General features: G+C 37.9%; 1 protein-coding gene across 12 annotated transcripts in view; it reads right to left on the reverse strand.

Annotated features, from left to right (window-relative positions):
• The window catches only part of SERGEF (secretion regulating guanine nucleotide exchange factor), a 328,021-nt gene that overhangs the window by 234,476 nt on the left and 73,961 nt on the right, over positions 1–19,584 (reverse strand). For 2 of the 12 annotated variants that reach the window (XR_013156840.1, XR_013156839.1), the window contains exon 10: positions 13,526–13,718. The exons of the other annotated variants lie outside the window; for them this stretch is intronic. The gene's annotated coding sequence lies outside the window, so the exon portion shown is untranslated. The remainder of the gene's footprint in view (positions 1–13,525; positions 13,719–19,584) is intronic. 12 annotated transcript variants of the gene reach the window in all.

Below are 19,584 nucleotides of genomic sequence, written 5' to 3' on the forward strand. Positions count from 1 at the left end.
AAGCAGAGGAAACATCCTAAGCCCCAGGTTTTAGTCTTGGCTCAAAACTCATGTGTCATTTGGCCCTGGGCAGGCAGTTTTCCTAACCCTCTCTCCAAATAAGAGGTCATCACTTGCTCCTCTGTTACCGTAATCCTGACATGGGATTCTACTAGGCAATGCAGAACTATACATCTTTATTTGCACAGCTACATCATCCACTATGCAAAGGCTGTATCTCAACTGTCTGTTTCCCCAGCATGGAAGGAAGAGGAGTGTGAGAGAAAAGAGGACGAGAGATGGGGGAGAGAAGAGGGTGGGGGGCTGTAAAATAAGAGGTTAGGACCTGATGATTGTGCAGGTCATCAAGTTATAAAGAAGCCCCTTTCCTGAGGTGCTCTCAATGTCATAATGACTATTTTTCACCCTCAGTACACTGTGCAAAATAATTTATTACCTCAGAGCCCAATTCTGAAAACTCCTCATTGCACCTGCATAAAGCTTTGCTTCTACCTTATGGTTTCAGGATCACACAATAACAATACTCATCTACAGGAAGGACTTCTGACCACCTGAATTTCCCAACCAAATCTGACAGAAATCTCAAGTGGAGACCTGACTATAAAATTCTTTTTAAACCATTAGCTAGAGAACTATACTTAGCCTACAAAAGTTAATCTCCAAGACCTCCAAACCCTTACCTTTGCTATCCATCTTAAATAAACGTACTTTTACTGTGGTGGGAGACATGGGCAAGATACGATTACTCTGAACACCTACTGAGTAGGCTGTGACAAGCCCCAATTCCTCACCAGGGAAGGATGAGAGCTCACCTTTGTGAGCCATCTCAGGGCTGATTCTTGCCGCACTTCCAAAATTCACCTTTTCTAGGATGCCTTTTCTGACCTCCAAGTATGCATTAGGTGCCTACCCCAACACCCAACACCCCTGTATTACATACAGTCTGTCTCATCCATAGACTATATGCTTTGGGAGAACAGGATTCTAAAACTTGCCTGCCTCTATAGTGGCTGCACTGAGGAGTCATGCAACAAATTTTTAATGAATGAATGAACGAACAACGAACAAACCAAAAAACAAGGACCAAAGATCATTCACTGGTTTCATTAGTGTCACTCAAGACTGACCTTCAAACTCACTGTGAGCTAGGCCTATTCCTCAGTTCAGAAGCTAGAAAAGAAAAAAAAGTCCCCAGGGGGTCTGGGATATTTAAATCTGGCAAAAACTGGGATTCAGATGGGTCTTAGAATTTTTGGTGGATGAAGGTATGTTAACAAATAGGCTAACCTCACCTATTTCAAGCACTGCCATGCTCTGTGCTACTCTTACCAGAATTGTCAGATCAAAAATTTATTCTTTAGAAACTTGATGCTATTTATATTTTAGTTATTAAAGGTTACGAAAGTACCCAGCACATAGTCATTATTTATATTAATATCTGTTGGATCTTAATCTTTAGAATTCTATTCCTCTATGTCATGAACTGGGAATTTCTGCAAACAGAGCAGTTATAGAACCACTCTGGGCCACCCATTTTTGTGAATACAAAAGCACTTAAGTAAGGCAGGCTGACTTTGGTAAAATAGCCTCTATTTTTCATCCAATTACATAACTCTGCATTGTCAAAGTGCACCAATAACTGGTGCTGTCATCTCCCATGCCCGTAAGAAAAAACTCATTTGGGGCTCTTGCTACATTTATTTTGAATTGCCAGATCCCCAGAGGAGAAAATCAAATCACTGATGCTATTTCAAACTTCATGCTCAAGGCAGCCACTAAGAAGATAATAGGACAGTTCAGGTTTTGCCCTCTTTGAGGCAGGAAGACACCCCATGGCTATAAAGGAAAGGCAGGACACATGTTTGGACATTCAAAAATATAGCAAGGAAACCCAAAACTACAGAAAGACAAGAGGAGCTGGAGGAAAAGCTGTTCGGAACTATGAATCATTCTAAGGTAAGTTATTATGTTATAAGAAGAAAAATGAGGTTTCAGCATTGCCATTCATTCATTGTCTAATCCATTCAATATTCATTCAGCAAACTTTAATGGGGTGGCCATTATATGCCAGGCAATGTGCTAGGCAGGCAGGCAGTATAAGTAGGTAGCTAGTAAGTACCAGAGTATCAGCCCACAACTGTTCCCTATGTTCTTGCCATGCTAGCCTTCCTTCAGGTCTTTGTGCAAGTTCTTTCCTGCTTCAGCACAGGCCTTAGCTTAAATGCTTCTTCCTCCAGGAAGTCTTGTCTGATTTGCATCCCCAACCCCACCTTGGATTAGATTAGGTTTGCCTGTAACATACTCCCATAGCATTTCCCTTTTAACAGTCCTCACACTCATCATCCCTTTGTCATCCCCAATAGATGATAAGCTCCACGTGAACAGGGTCTACCTCTCCAATGACTATCACAGTAGCTAGCACACAGTAGGACTCAATAAATATTTACTGGATAAATGGAAAAACTGGAATTTGTAGGCAATTTATAGGCCCTAAGAGGTACAATGGAAAAAGAAGGGGATTTGAAATGCAACAAACTCAAATCTGCACACCAACTCCACCACTTATTAGCTATGTCACCTTAAGCAAGTCCCATGATCTCTTTGAGCCTCAGTTTCCTGATCTGTAAAATGAAGATAGTACTTCACAGAGATGTGGCTAAGATTAAATTATATGATGTGGGTAAAGTCACTGGCACATGGTAGGTGCTAAATAAATGTAACCACCACCCCCCAAGTCATCTATAGTGAAGAAAAAGTTGATAAACAGCAAGGTAAGGCTCCAACCCTATAGGAACCTACAACTTATCAAGACAGGACCTGGGGCAGATCAACATAGGAGTAGCAGCCTTGGTTGACATTTTACTGTCCTCCAGGCTCTGAACTTGAGCTCCTTCAATGCGCCTGGCCAACACCAATACTGTACCCAGGACTGAGCCTGTAGATGACTATCAAATGGCTGCAGCAATAGGGAGAGAATGGAATAGACTGAGTCTATTCCTCATGTCAGAAAATGGTCCTTGAAGGATTCAGACCAAAGCATATAAAATTCTCTTCCCCAACTATGTTGTCTATAGATGACTAAAGGGAATCCAAAGGTCCACAAATAGCATACAATCATTTGGAGGCAGCACAGTGGACTAGAAGGAATACAAGGTCTAGCTAGAATCAGAAGACCAGGCTCAACTCCATACTCTGTCATCTTTAAACTTGATTTGGGGCAAGTCTTTACTTTTTCATTTCATCTTTCATTTCACCATTTGTAAATCAAAGGGACAGGATAAGGATGATGTCTACGGGCCCTTGCAGCTGTAAAGATGTTAGATTCTAGTGAATGTCAATTAGCTGTAATCAGCGGGCAAAGGGAGAACTCTTCAATCACACACACCACTGAACTAATGTTCTGCTGCACTGCTCTCAATTATACAGTGGATAAAATGGCCATAAGGAAGAGCTAATACGGTATTTCCTGAGCTTATTCAGTCTCCAGATTCAGCACTGCACCTGTTCCTTCTGCATTTGCAATTTACTAGATAATAACATCATAGGCACTCCCTGAAACAGCTACCATTTGTCATTTGCTTGGGTATTTTAGGTCTTCTTTTTAAAAAAAAATAAAATAACTTAAAAAAAAACAAAAAAGACTACCTAGAATATTATAAAGACTAATCAACAAAATCATCAAATAAAATTTACCCAGCAAGTAATTTCTCCTTTCTTTGTTTCTATTATAATAATAGTAATAACTTCAAAGAATGGCTGACCTGCACTGAAGATTAGACAACTACCAAAAGGGACATGGGATTAAAAAGAATCAGTAAGCTGCTGAAAATATAATGCCCACTGCACAAGTAAGTAATGCCACACAGAGTAATGTAAATACTTTATAACCCAGATGGCTTTTCTTATGGAAACAATATTACAAAGGACACTCTATATCCCAGGCCCGCTGCATTGAAAGACCACCCAGTCCCACCCCAAAAATATACTCAACATTTACTAAGTACCATTTAATATGTCCTAGCCATTCTTCTTAGGGCTGAAAAAAACGGTGTAATAAAGCACAATTTCTGTCCTTAAACACTTCTGAGCCTAAAGGCCAAGTTCTTCCAGCTGTGGAAGAATAAGTGACAGTGGCTGTCTCCATGTCAGTAAATGACCTTTGAAGCACACTTAGCCAAAGAATGGATTGCAAAACATTGCCCAATATCCACACCACTAAAGGCCACATAATACTAGGGTAGTGGTAATCAAAGTGTGATCCCAAACCAACAGCATCAACACTATAGGGAACTTGTTACAAATCAAATTCTGAGGTCCTACTCCAGACCTACTGAATCAGAAACTCTGGGAATGGGGCTGGAATCCGTTTTTTAGAAAATCCTCCAAGTGATTCCAATGCATGCTAAAGTTTGCGTACTACTGCCCTACAGCAACTAAAACACTGTATATTTACACTAAAAATTGCAAAAACGAATAAACAAACAAACAAACAAAAAAACACCTAAGCTTGGGTAAGAAGTAGATTTTCAAATTTATCTTAAATGTTGGTACTTTGGAAAAAACAAGTTAAATTAGAGAAGGAAGAAAGAGACAGAAATGCTGGTATTGATGCAAATGGGAACGCCTGTGCATGTTAAGACCCTGGGCCTTTTCCTTGGTGGTATTTCATCTCCCAATATGGGCCTTTCCTGCTCCTCTACCTGAAAGCCCATCACTTCAGAGGGTGTCCCACACATTCACTAGCAGCACTCTCAGACTAAGCAACAATTAAGGTCACCTTTTTTGACTCATAACTAGGAGGATGGAAAGTAAAAAGAGAAGGAGCAATTAAGTGTTCCTGGAGTTACTAAACTAAAAAATGAAGTGGAAACCGAAAGGAGGATAGAAAAATGAATGTGTGGGGACAAATGAGAAAGAGATTGCTTAAAGTAAGATTTGTTGAGTTCTGAATAATAGAAGAAAGAAGAGGGGTTACAGCAAGCCCAAGAAAACAAAGAAGGTAATGAAGAAATACTGAGACATTTCTTGGCCTCTGCCACAGCTTAGTTATTGTCCAGAAGCATTTTTTTTTTAATTTGTCTTTTCCTATTTTGTTATTGCTTTGGAGAGGGAATGGAGATGCAGCACAAAGTTCAAGTTGGATAGCTGGGAATGGGAGAACATGATGGACAATGGATAGTTTTTCATGCATATTAATTCAGTCAGTAGCTATAATTAAGCAATGTCATTATATTTTTAAATGCAGGAGCAAACATATAGCAAAACGTACCCATGATGATAAAGACTATACTGAGTTATACATTAATATTTTACAGCTACTATATTTTTAAATAATACATTTGATTTTAAAATATCTATTTTCCTGGAATGAAACTCGATGTCAAATTAGGTTTAATTTTATGGTTGAAATGCAATTTCCCTCCAGCATGCCACAAAATGTTAACTATTAAGGAAGACAACAATAATGAAAAGTCAGCTGTACTGTAACAGCAAATTTCCTGTGGAGACGATTTGAGGTTCTACAGGTCACAAAGGAAAAGACACACATGGTTAATCATAAATCCATCTAAAGACAGTTCATTTCTATCATCTTTCATTTTAAATGGAGGCTTAAACAACCCTCTGGGCTTGAAAGGTTATAAATTTAATAATGTTATTCCTATTCACTAGTTCCCATTGATTTCCTCTTATTTTAATCTGTATTGATTGATTAATGTCATCTTGTGACATCCAAATGGCAAACTGAAGAAGAAAAATTACATGTACTGAGTTGGATCTTTCTCTCTACACTGGGAATCAAGAGATCTGGGTTCTAGTACTTGCTCAGTTATTGCTAGCTATCAACCCTGGGTAAATCACTTCACCTCTGTGGGGTTCAGGTTCTTCTAGAAAATGAAACAATCTGCCATAACTCACCAAACTGTTCAGATGAGAAAATAAGGAGTTGTTATTATAAGATAGTAACTAAATCCCCCTAAGTTCAAATATATCACTTACTGAAGAAGAAACTACTTCTAAAATAAAGCTTTTAAAATTAGGCAAAGAAAATATGCTGTTGTAAGGGTCACAATTATCAAGGGTCATGGGAAAACTGGAAAATAGTTCTGTGTTGCTGTTTCCTGAAATTCTTGATCATCAAAATAAGTGTCTTTGGAAAAATTTCAAAATATGAACATTTCCAATTGTAGCTATGGAGTTACCATAGCAACAGATAGGCCCATTCAGTTGGGGCAATCAATAACAGCCATCAACAAACAACTTTCCTTTTCCTATGATGGCAGCCACAAAAAACAAGTTCTAATCATGTGGTAGGTCTATGCTCATATTTCTCTGAAACACAGTCTCAAAATGTTCACTCAAATTATTTTTCAAATAAATTATATAATAAAGAATACCAGGATTTTTTTTTAAGTAATGAGACACATGAATTAAAGTATTGTCTGGATGCATATATCATTATTGCTTTTATCCAGGAAGGAATACCAATCAAGTGAGTCTATGGACAATTTACTCTGAATGTTTCTTTAGCTGCCATATTAATAAAAGGTAATATAATACATGGTAAATATGTACTCAACAAAACAATCTCTCTTGATTATTAAATGGATACTCAAATTCAAACAGGCCAAACCATCCTTCAAACAATTCAGATCACAGAGCTAGGCAAATATTAGCTTAGTTAGCTTTCCAGCTGGGAGCCCAGACAGAGTTCAATCTGGTTATAGCTTCAGGAAAAAAGATATGTCATTTATCTTTAATTCACTGTTCTGTCAAACCCCACATATCTGACAACTCCTTTACAGGTAAGACCCACTGCTCAGACAACAGTGCTTCTATTAACTTCAACAATGGTCCACTTACACCTGCTGGACTAGTGGTGGGCCATGACTAGGAGGCCGTTCATGTGAAAACTTCATAAAGACCCACATTCAAGGTAATTCCAATACCAACAGATCTCTCAGCCTCATGCTACAGGGTATTTATACCCAGGGGAGAAAAAAAAAAGAACTACAGACCAAAATGTACTGAGTAACCTCAAAATGAGTTTCTAATAAGATCACATAATCAAAACTTTTATCTTTATTTTATTTTTTATATAACAATAAATGAAATTATTTTAAGAAAGAAAATTCATTTATAATTCTACCACTTAGCATCACATTTTTTTTCATTATTTGATGTTCCCTTCAAATCTATATCTGAACATAGATAGAATTGTGCTCTGGGACATTTCTCACTTAATATAAAGAAATGTTTTTCAAACAATGTCCAAAACAGCCTTGTGTTTTGGAGTGTGCCCAAGGAGTAAAAATGAAGAGGGGGCTGGCCAGCAAGCATTTAAATTGTAAGGCTTCATTCTCCCATACTCCACGTCCCTACCCGATTCAAATTCCTAACAATTCAATCAGAATAGTTCAATTTTTATCTGTTTTAGATTTTGAGGTTCTGCATAAAATTTAGTTTGAAAATAAAATGTAAAATAGTCTTATTACTACTAAGCATTTAAAAGCCGAAGAATGATTTTGTTGGTTTGTCCAGAGTGATGCCTCAATGAATCCCAGAGTGATTCAATCAGTGAGTGGAAAAGTATCCACAAAGCCCCCTTCGGGGAATGGTGAGACTGGGGAGAAATGCAACTTCCCCAAGTTGAATTCTTGATATTCTCACAAGCAGTGCGGTCAACCAAAGCTATAGGCTGAGCTCCCAGTGTTGGGGTTTGTTCATATGAAACGTAACCCCACAAAGGATAGGTCAAGTCTACTTAAAATTTAGGCCTAAGAGTCACCTGCAAAAGAACCTCTTTTGTTGCTCAGATGTGGCCTCTCTCTCCAGCCAACACAAACGAGCAGTCTCACCACCCTACCCCTCTCTACGTGGGACATGACTCCCAGGTGTGTGGACCTTCCTGGCAACGTGGGACAGAGATCTTGGAATGAGCTGAGACTCAGCATCAAGAGATTGAGAAAAACCCTAGAATAAGCTGAGACTTAGCATCAAGGGATTGAGAAAACCTTCTTGACCAAAAGGGGGAAGAGTGAAATGAGACAAAATAAAGTGTCAATGGCTGAGAGATTCCAAACAGAATTGAGAGGTTATCTTGGAAGTTATTTTTACGCATTAAATAGGTATCACCTTGTTAGTCAAGATGTAATGGAGAGGCTGGAGGGAACTGCCTGAAAATGTAGAGCTGTGTTCCAGTAGCCATGTTTCTTGAGGATGATTGAATAATGATACAGCTTTCACAATGTGACTGTGTGATTGTGAAAACCTTGTGTCTGATGCTCCTTTTATCTACCTTGTCAACAAAGGAGTAGAACACATGGAATAAAAACAAACAGTAGGGGCACAAATGTTAAAATAAATTTAATTTGAAATGCTAGTGATCAATGAAAGCGAGGGGTAAGGGGCATGATAGGTATATATACTTTTTTCTTTTCTGTGTTCGTTTTATTTCTTTTTCTATTGTCTTTTTATTTCTTTTTCTGAATTAATGCAAATGTTCTAAGAAATGATGAATATGCAACTAAGTGATGATATGTGAATTACTGATTATGTATGTTGATGTTTTATTTTGTTTCTTAATTTTTTAATTAATAAATAAATTTTTTTTAAAAAGCCGAAGAATGCATGACTTGTGGATTTTAGAGCTAGAATGAATTTTAGAGATCCAATGCCTTTATTCTACATCTTATTCTACATTGGTTGAAAGGAGGCCAAAAGAGAAATATGACTCTCACCAGCTCATAAAGCAGTTATGAGAAGGATCAGATCCCAGGTCTCCATCTCCAACCCAAAGATCCTATTCCTAATTCAGGACTATTCACTTACTTCTTCAATAAATATTTATCAAATGCCAGGTACTGACTTAGGTACTGAGAAGAATAAAAGAAACAAAATCCTGCCCTAATGCCACTTACAGTTTATCAGAGGGAGATAGATGATAAACATAACAAATGAGTAATATACACAATATACTAAAATAGAATCCACTAGGGTGAAGGTTAGAGGTTACAAATGGTGAGTTCCCACAAAGACTACTGCCTAGTTAGCCCTTTATGCACCCAGGAAAAATATGGGTGTGCTATAACCCCCATTAATTCAGGCTCACTAATTTGGAGGGGAAAATAATCTAATGGTAAGTCTGTCTGAAATGTCCCAGGGCTCTGTCTACTTTTTTTGAAATGGCACACTTAACAAATCAGTATAATAGAGCAAGTAGTATTTGGTGAAAATGTTAAACAGTATCTTAGAAGCCAGTACAAGCAAGATACTAGCATTATGTAATATCTTAGTACTCATATTGGCATTGTATTTGAACCCCAAGTAACCCTAATAACACATTGCATTTATAGAGTTCTTCACAGTTTTCAATAGGTTTTCACATGTATTATTTTCATCTGACAAGTAACAGACCTGCATTTTTCTCATGTTCTAATAAGAAAGGGTGGCCTCTCAGTCAATCCGAGGTAATATGAAGCTTTCTGCTCTCTAGGGCATATACTCTGGTCCAGGTGTGGCTCTGGCCAAGGAAACCAGCACCATCTCAAAGAGAGCTGCAAACCTCAGTAGGCTTGGGAATGCAAGGAGGTACCTCTAAAGCACTTTGTCCATTTGAAAGAAAAAGAATTTTCAAATGAGATGCTTCAGACATTGAGGCATCTGCCACTACACCAGTGATGAACAGAAGGGATCAAAGACTGTAATGTAAACTTTAATAATTCTTGCCATTCTAAATATGTATCAAGAGCCTTTAAAAAGCTTATAGTCATTGATCTAGGAATCCTATTTCTAGGAACCTTTCCTGAGGAAATAATATAGATTTAAGCAAAGATTTAGGTAGAAAGATATTGATCACAGCAAGAGTTTTTAGTAGCAAAAACTTGGAAACAACAAAAATTTCCAAAAATCCTCACATTAATTGTGGCATATCCAAATAATGAATTATTACTTTTTAAATGTTAAATAATTATTTTAAAGAATATTTAGCAAAATGAAGAAAATACTCCCAATATAATTAGAGGTGAAATATCTGGATATAAAGCAGAAATTCTATATATGATTCTATATATGATTAGAAATAAATACACGTAAAAAATAAATATGTTTATTTTTTAAAACATTCCCATCCTACCTACTTTACAGAGCGGTAATAAAAACCAATATAAGGATGAGGTTTCTAAAACTAAGAACAATCCTCAAATGGAATCCCAAAGAAGGGGATTCAAATCAGCATTGTGTGACCACATGGCCCCTGATCAGCTTAGACTTTATGAGCCTGGGATTCTAGAGCCCTCCGTGAAATCTCTCTTTCATAGGATGTGTCCTGCATTGCTGGGAAGGCAGGGCTGGGTTGGTCCCACGCCTTTTGCCTAGTACCAGTGAATGTACTATGAAGGGCAAAGCAAACAGTCAATGGTTAGGAAAGAGAGATCCTCTGAGGGGACTTCCCAGTGGCCTATGGCCACTGTGCACTCACCAGCTCACAACACCCCAAGTGATAAAAGCCCTACGTTGCTATGACCTCTGCTAGTTTCTGGGGTGCAGGACTCACAGAAACTTCTCTGAGGACCTAAACTGACCCTAAGGCTTTCTGGCCCTTTCTGTAGCTCTGGTCCCTGGCATGCCATGGGAGAAGAAAAGAGCTTGAATGAAAAAGCGCTCAGACATTTTTGTTTGGCCATTTGTGTGGCCCAACAAGTATTTCAAAAGACAATATGCCTGTTCAGTTAGACATTGCTACCTATTATAACTTGCCAAACCTGAACCAAAACCATTCCAGCCAATCCTAAACAACACCCAGGGCAATATATAAGATTCTACAAAGGTTCAGCACTAGGGTAACTTTCCAGAAACATACAACCTCCAGGTGGGTCCCTGGACCAGGTAAATTCTGAAACCTAGATGGCCCAGCCTTTCCAGAACATCAGCTTATTTCATTTCCCTATACCATATTATTGACAGCCCCTGCCAACATGAAAAAGTTAAAATGGGGTGGGTCATGGTGGCTCAGCAGGCAGAGTTCTCACCTGCCATGCCAGAGACCCAGGTTCAATTCCCGGTGCCTGCCCATGCAAAAAAAAATACCCCTAAAGAATGGGATAGAAAGATCAAAGGTGATGGCGGAGTTATACAGAGAACGTAGGGTTTAACAAATGAATATGATTGCTGAATCATTAAATTGATATTTCTTTTAATATCTAGTATCTTAAAGCAGCTAGAAGTAAAAACTGAGGAACTGCAATCCATTCAAGCTCTGAAATCTGTTCTACAATTAATTGTCATGCTGTGCTTTGAAATTTATTGCTTTTTTGTATATATGGTATTTTTCACAAAAAAAAAAAAAAGTCGATTGTGATGATAAAAAAAATATTTATTCCTTCTAACCTCCTATATTCTGGAGCAGCGAGAAGGAAAAATCTAAGAGGATGGTATGGTAGCCCATGACAAACTCTGGAATCTGTCCTGTGACTACTCGTTGAAGAGTGCTCTGAAAATTACTGCCTCTATTTTCTTTGCTTTGTATATATATGTTATATTATATAATTTAAAAAGTTAAAAAAATAAAAATAAAAAGCACAATATGCCTGAATAGGGGGTTTGGCTTGTTCACAACACAATGTAAGCAGCTTAACTTATAGTTATTATTAAACAATTGGTCCTGCAAACATCTAAGCTTGTGATAGATGGGAAAACTGAGACCCAGGGTAGGAAAGTGACTCACTGAAGGCCACTTAGCAAGTTATTGGCAAACTGGATCTGTAACCCAGGGGTCCTGACCTCCCTGCAATGTGTTACATTACAAAATCTCTGGCTTTTCAAGGACATTCTTGATATCAGGAAGAGCCCCAGACTCTTCTATCTCCTATCTCTCTTTGCCCAGGATTGCAGGAGGCATTAGTTTATTTTGCCAGCCACCAAAAAATGGGTAAAGAGGAGGTTCATATTTGAGACTCAGAAGTAATTGACAAAGTGCAAACAGGAAAAGACAGAACACTCTAGAAATAAGGGGTTGGGGACAGAAGACACCTTGCTTCCTCAAGGTGGATAATATAGAACCAAGTTAAAGAAAGTGAACAAACAGCATCTCAATACTAAATAGATGCTTGACCAAACCTGTGATCACCCAGGCTGTTCACCAGAGGAGACAGGCAGGGATAGTTTATAGGTATCAGAAGAGATTGAACTGGAGATGGGAGGAATGGGTGTTATGGAAATATAATCAATTTCTGCCTTGGTTTCTTGAGCCTCCTTAGCTTGACTGCAGCCTTGCTCTCATCAGACAGGGAACTGTTGTGCAACAAACATAACAAACGTGATAAACTAAGGATTCCATCTTTAAGATGTGGCTCTATTATCTGTGGGGGGGGGGGGGGATCTGGTGATGTGCTGCATTTTTCCCTACCATTCCCTACTTTCATATTCTCAGAAAACAAATGACAAAAGAGTAGAAGGTGGGGCAGGGATAAGAGGGAGAAAGAGTGACAGGACAAGGAGAAAAAGAAAGGAAGATTAGGACAGGGGAAAGAAATAATAGAAGAGTATTTTTAATGATAAACAAGTTAGATGACAAGTTAGAAGGCATAAGTTTTTCTTCCTCTTTCTAACTTAAAAAGAAAGGTGGACTTCATTATTTTGACTCCTATCCACCCACTGACCTGTCTCCACCTCCCTTCATATCCTATAGGTTTCCAAAATAATGAACTATCAAGGTAAACCAGGCAAGAGTATTAGTTTGTGCAGACAGAAAAATCCACCTCTTCTTCAGCCCCACCCCCACCCCCTTTGCACTGGAACACTCTGAACCGCCATGAACCTTCTCAGCTGGGAGGACTGCTAACAACGGTGAATTAATTTAGGAGTTTCGACGCAGAGAAGCTGAGGTGCCACCTCGCTGCATGAATACAGTGTGCTGCTGGCTTCCTCTGGATCATCCAGGCGTGCCCAGGCGTCATAGGCAGCATGACTCCTGAGGGATAAGGCAACCTGAGGGGTGGGAGGGAAGTGCCCAAGCTAGCAGGGAACAGACACAAGTGGTGTCCCCAAAAATGCAAACATGCAGAAAGAGCCCGCCTCAGGATCAAATGCGTAGCTCAGTGGAACCCTGACCATCTGGCGGCAGATGGCTGTTCTATTCTAGACGTGGTCATTTCCTTTGGGAAAACCTCTTTGGTAATGGTGTTGTCAGGCCCATTCTCAATTTACACCTAAGGCTGAGACATCACCGGGACATGCAACCCAGAACAATGCCATAAAGAGTGTCAGCAATATTTGGAAAGGAGAAGGAACACGCAATTATTTGTTTTATTTTTAATTAAAAGTGTTCATTGCAGAGGAAAGAGCCCCAGAAAAACCTTTCAGTACACCCTCCAGCCTGGCTTCTTCTTTCCTCCTCCCGTCCAGTGAAGGAGAAGAAAGCTGAATGGGAAGGGGTCTAGCAAACTGAGTCCATTCTAGAAGTCTGAAATGTGAAGTAGAAAGAGCACTTTTCAGACCAAAACCAGGAGTCAAAGGAAGCCCAGGTCACCTTGCATCCTCAGCGTTCCTCTCCTCACGGGCGATGTACTGACATCCCAGAATGCTAACAAGACAGACTGGGGTAGTAGAAAGGGCACTGCAGCGGAAGTCAGGACATCTGGGCGTCAGGCCCAGCTCTGCCAGTGACCTGCTGTGTAGCCTTGAGCCAGGCGCTCAATCTCTTTGAGTCCCAGTGTCCCCATCTATAAAACAGAGATGCGTGTACCTAATTCAGTATTACTGGCAGGAATAAATGAGAGTGTGTACATACAAACTGCTATATAAGGAGGCCTCAAACAAGATCAGTTTCCTATCCTCTGTCCAATCCCATACATACTCGTTTCTTTGAAAAATTATTATCAGTCTTGAGGGCCTCTTTTCACCTTGCCTTTGACCTTGCACTAGAGAAAGTAAGTGAAAAGGCCAAGATATGAAATACTGCCCAAGATGAGACCACTCTAATGCTCAAAGTATGCTCAAAAGTTATGAAACATCTGTTGAATTGTGGTCCAAAGCTCTAGACACAAGTGGTTTTCTTTTTAATTTTATTTTTCCCTCAATAATTTATTATGAAAATTTCCAAAAACACAGAAAGGTTTAAATAATTGTACAACCATACTCCTACGACCTAGATTCTACAATTAACAGTTTGCTTTATTCTGCAAATAAACAGCTATTATTTGCTTTATCATACATCTATCCACCACTCTCTCTATTCATCAATTCATCTTTTTATACATTTCAAAGTATGTTGCAGATCAGTACACTACCCTTTGATAAGTTTTGATGTGTTATACAAACTGCTATTAAGATTTGGAATTTATATCAAACCATAAAGTTCCACCATGACTTGAAAATCAACTGTGCTGGTTTGAAACTGTTATGTACCCCACAGAAAAATCATGTTTTAATCTAATCTAATCTTGTGGGGGTGGAACTGTTGTTGGGTGGGACCTTTAGATTAGGGTGTTCCCATGGAAATGTGACCCACCCAATTCAAGGCGGGTCTTAAGGCGCTTACTGGAGTCCTTTAAGAGAGAGACATTTTGGAGAAAGCACAGATGCTTTTGAGAGTCGACACAAAGAGCAGACACTTGGAGACAGAACAGCCTAGGAAATGCCAAGCAAGGACCCACAGAAGCTGAAAGAGAAAGCCACTGGAATCAGAAGCTGAAAGCAATACAACCTGGGAGCAACAGATCAGGAGATGCCAGCCACAGGCCTCCTAGCTGACAGAGGTGTACCAAATAGCAATCAGCAAGCTTGTCTTCAGAGTCCAGGTATCATCTCGTTGATGACTTAAATGTGAACATTTTAATGGTCTTAGCCCTGTGCATTATTCCAAATCTTAACAGTAGTTTGGATAACACATCAAAACTCATATAAGGATTTGTGAAGCATACTGACATGTGCAACTTACTTTATAAATTTTATAAATCCTCTCTATAAAAGCCAATCCATTTCTGGCATATTGTATTTTGGAAACTTTAGCAAATTGAAACACCAATCAATACAATCCCCCCCCATATTAAAATTCGACTACCATCCATGATAAAAAAAATCTCTTGGTTAATAAGAAATAGAAGGGAACTTCTGCAATCTAATAAATGGCATATTAATAAAATAATGCTAGGTTTTGTCAATTTTGCTGCTCTTTTCAAAGAATGGCTTTTGGCTTTGTTATCTTTCTGTTTGTTTTCCATTACATTAATTTCTTCTCTTATATTTATTATTTCCTCCTTTCTATTTTTTAGGTGTGCACTTTTTCTACCTTCTAAAAGTAGAATTGTAAGTCACTGAATTTAGTCCCTTCTTCTTTTCTAATATATTCATTTAAAGATATAAATTTCCCTCAAATCACTGCATTAGCTACATCTCCCCAAGTGATATGTTCTATTTTCATTATTTTTCAGCTTGAGATATTTTTATTTTCTTCGTAATTTCTTCTTATACCCATACATTATCTAGAATCACAATGGCTAATTACCAAATATATGTTTGTTTTCTAGATATCTTATTGTTATTGTTTCTAGCTTAAGTCCACTGTGATCAGATAATGATTTTGTATTTTTAAATGTATTGAGATTTGCCCAACATATCATCTATTTTGATGAACCTACCATGCTCAAAAGACACCTTTTGAAAAAGACACCTTTTCCAGTTGTTGAATGGAGTGTTTTATAAATGTCAATTAGATCAAGGTGTTTGATAACACTGTTTATATCTTCTCTACTGACTTTTGTCAAGTTGTTCTATTAATTGCTGAGAGAAGTGTGTTAAAATACCTGATTATGATTGCAGATTTCTCTGTTCAATTCCATCAATTTTTGCTTTGTGTATTTAGAGGTTCTCTTAATAGACTCATATAACTACTTATAATTACTGTGTTTGCCTGATAAACTGACTCCTATTCAGCAGGAAATATTCCTTTTTATTCCAGTTATACTCTTTATCTTGAAGTCTACTTTATTTTTTAAATAGTAATAGAGCCACTCCAGTCCTCTTATGCTTACCACTGTTTGCATAGTATATCTTTTTCCATTCACTTACTTTCAACCTTTCTGTAACTTTAAAGTGCATCTCTTATAGGTAGCATTTGGTTTGCTGTTGCTTTTTCATCCATTCTGCTAAGCTCTGAATTTTAAGTAGAGTTAAATGTAATTATTATTATGGTTGAGTTTAGGTCTACCATTTTACTTTTATTGTTTGCTTTTTCTTTGTCCCATCTCCTTTTTTTGTTCCTATGTTTCTCTTTTCCTGTCTTCTTTTGAATTATCTCTGTAGTTCCCAACCATGGTTGATTTTGGCCCCCAGGAGACATCTGACAATGCCTGGAGACATTTTTGGTATTATAACTGTGACAAGCAAATAATACTTCTATTCGCTAGTGGGTTAAAAAAACAAACAAACAAAACAAAACAGGGATGCTGCTTAACATCCTATAATGCATAGCAAAGCCTCCCATAACAAAGAGTTATCCAGCCCAAAAATAATGCAAAGGTTGAGACCCTGGGTCAGTTAAATACTTTTTAGAATTCCTTTTTCTTCTTTTTTTGAGCTATTGCTTTTTATTTATACTCCTTTGTATTTGTTTTTTAGTGGTTGCTCTGGGGTTACAGTACCCATCTCTAACTTTTCAGTCTACTTAGAGTTAATAATGCACCAACTCATGTAAAATGTAACTGTAGCAACCTCATAGGTCCATTTACCTCTCTGCCCTTCTTAGTCATAGGTAGCATATACATGTACATCCTAAGTCCCATGGCACAATGTTATCATTGTTGCTTGAAACAATTATATGTACTTTAAAGAATTTGAGAGATAAAAGTGTTACCTTATATTTATTCAAATATTTATCACTTCAAGTATTCTTCATTTCTTTCTGAAGATTCAAGTTTCAATCTAGTATCATTTCCCTTCAGTCTGAAGAATTTTCTTTAGCATTTCTCAGAGTATATGTTTACTATAATGAATTATTTTAGTTTTTGTTTGTCTGAAAATAATCTTTATTTCACTTTCTCTCTAAAGGTTATTTTCATTGGATAGAAAATTCTGGGTGGACAGGTGTGGGTTTTTTTCCAGCACTTTAAAGATGTCATTCCACTGTCTCTGGTTTCTACTTTCTGATGTGGCGCCTCCAGTTACTCATACTGATGTTCCTTCATGTGCATAGTGTTGTTTTCTCTTGCTGCTTTCAGGATTTTCTCTTTATGTTTGGTTTTCAACAGTTTGACTATAATGTGGCTATGTGCAGCTTTCTTTGTATTTATCTTACTCAGGTTTCACTGGGATTCTTGAGTCTGTAAATCTATGTCTTTTATCAAATTGGAGGATCTTTGGCCATTTTTTTCTTAGAATATTTGTCTGCCTTATTCTCTCTTTCTTCTCCTTCTGGGGCCCCAATTACATATTTACTAAGTCCTCTGAAATTGTCCTAAAGCTATGTTTTCTTCAGATTGGGTAATTGCTAGCGATCTATCTTCAAATTCACTGACATTTTCTTCTGCTCTCACCAATCTACTATCAGGCCCACCCAGTGAATTTTTATTTCAGATATTTTATTTGTAAGGTCTAGAATTCCCATTTGGTTCTCTTTTATAGTTACAATTTCTCTGCTGATAATTTCTTTTTTTCATTCATTGGAAGCATACTTTCCTTTACATACCTGAATATACTTTTAGCTATGATTTAAAATTCTCATCTGCTAATTCTGCTAATTTCAACAACTGGTTCAAGGCAGAGATGTTATCCAGTGATCCCTCTTCCCTTGTGTATGGGCTATATTTTCTTCTTTCTTCATATGTTTGCTAATATTTAATTGTAACCTGGACAGGTACATTGTAGAGACCCTAGATTCTGTCATACTCCTCTGAATAGTCTTGATGTTTGATTTTAATAATTGATTAACTTGGCTGGATTTAAATTCCAAGCTCTGTGTCTCTGCGGTGGGCAGCAGCTGATATATCTGTTCAGATACTTTAGTATTAGCTGGGCTGCCTTGTATTTGCCCATGCATGATTAGTTCAAGGGTCAACCAGAGATGTGGGAAGAATAATTTACAGACTATGGGTCTCCTTCTCTCTGGTTCTTTTCTTTCCAAGATTTCTGGCCCTCTCACTTTCTAACTTTGGTCATGCTGAACTTTATTTTCTGCTTCTTAAGGCCAGTGAGACAAAAGTTTCTATCACCAACTAGAAATTTCTATCACCAACTGAGGTCTGGCCTCAGGCAAAAGGTGACAAAATAGAAAAATCACCCAAGGCCATTCTCTTCTTCCAAGAGCAGACCCCCTTCTAATTTCGACCTGTATTTGGTCACTCTTCAGTACCTTCAGGTAGTTGTTTTTTACATTTTGTCTGAGTTTACAGTTGTTTTCTCTGGAACAGTTGGTCTGGTAAGAGCTATTCTGCCATTACCAGAAACAGAATTAAGCGTGAACTTTCACTCCTCTACTGACCATAGACTCCACGTGAAAGACCTGGCTCTCTCCCTCTTTGACTCATATTATCAGTTCTCACAACTGCAAAATGGAAACAGTTCCACTATCTAACCTTATAGCATTTTATAATTTTTCTAAACATCCATTTTACTATTATAATTAAAGTAATGCCTACATAGACTTTAAAAATCAAATAGCCCATGCACACCAATGTTTATAGCAGCATTATTTACAATTGCAAGGAGATGGAAACAGCCAAAATGTCCATCAACAGATGAGTGGCTAAGCAAATTATGGTATATACATACGATGGAATGTCATGCAGCTTTAAGACAGAATAAACTTATGAAGTATGTAATAGCATGGATGGACCTTGAGAACATTATGCTGAGTGAGACTAGCCAAAAACTAAAGGACAAATACTGTATGGTCTCACTGATATGAACTGACATTAGTGAATAAACTTGGAATAGTTCGTTGATAACAGAGACCATCAGGAGTTAGAAATAGGGTAAGATATTGGGTAATTGGAGCTGAAGGGATACAGACTGTGCAACAGGACTGGATACAAAAACTCAGAAATGGACAGCACAATACTACCTAACTGTAATTAATTATGTTAAAACACTGAATGAAGCTGCATGTGAGAATGATAGAGAGAGGAGGGCTGGGGACATAAATGAAATCAGAAAGAAAGATGTTAAAGATTGAGATGGTATAATCTAGAAATGCCTAGAGTGTACAATAATAGTGAAATGTACAATGTACAAATTTTAAAAATGTTTTTGCATGAGGAAGAACAAAGGAATGTCATTATTGCAGGGTGCTGAAAATAGATGGCATAAAATATTTTAAAATGTCACCTTATGTGTGAGACTAAAGCAAAAAATGTTTATTTGTTACATATTTATATTTTGACTAGTGCATTTCCTAATATAACTTATGTAGATAGTTTGATTGAGTGCCATAAGTACTTGGAATCTCAGGTAGGACACAAGATTTTGTTGGTTTGTCCAGAGTGATGCCCTGATGAATCCCAGAGTGATTCGATCAGTGAGTGGAAAAGTATTTGCAAAGCCCCCTTCGGGAAATGGTGAGAATGGGGAGAAATGCAACTTCCCCAAGCTGAA

The sequence above is a fragment of the Tamandua tetradactyla genome, chromosome 8, assembly GCF_023851605.1.
Source record: "Tamandua tetradactyla isolate mTamTet1 chromosome 8, mTamTet1.pri, whole genome shotgun sequence".
Classification (NCBI taxonomy): Eukaryota; Metazoa; Chordata; class Mammalia; order Pilosa; family Myrmecophagidae; genus Tamandua; species Tamandua tetradactyla.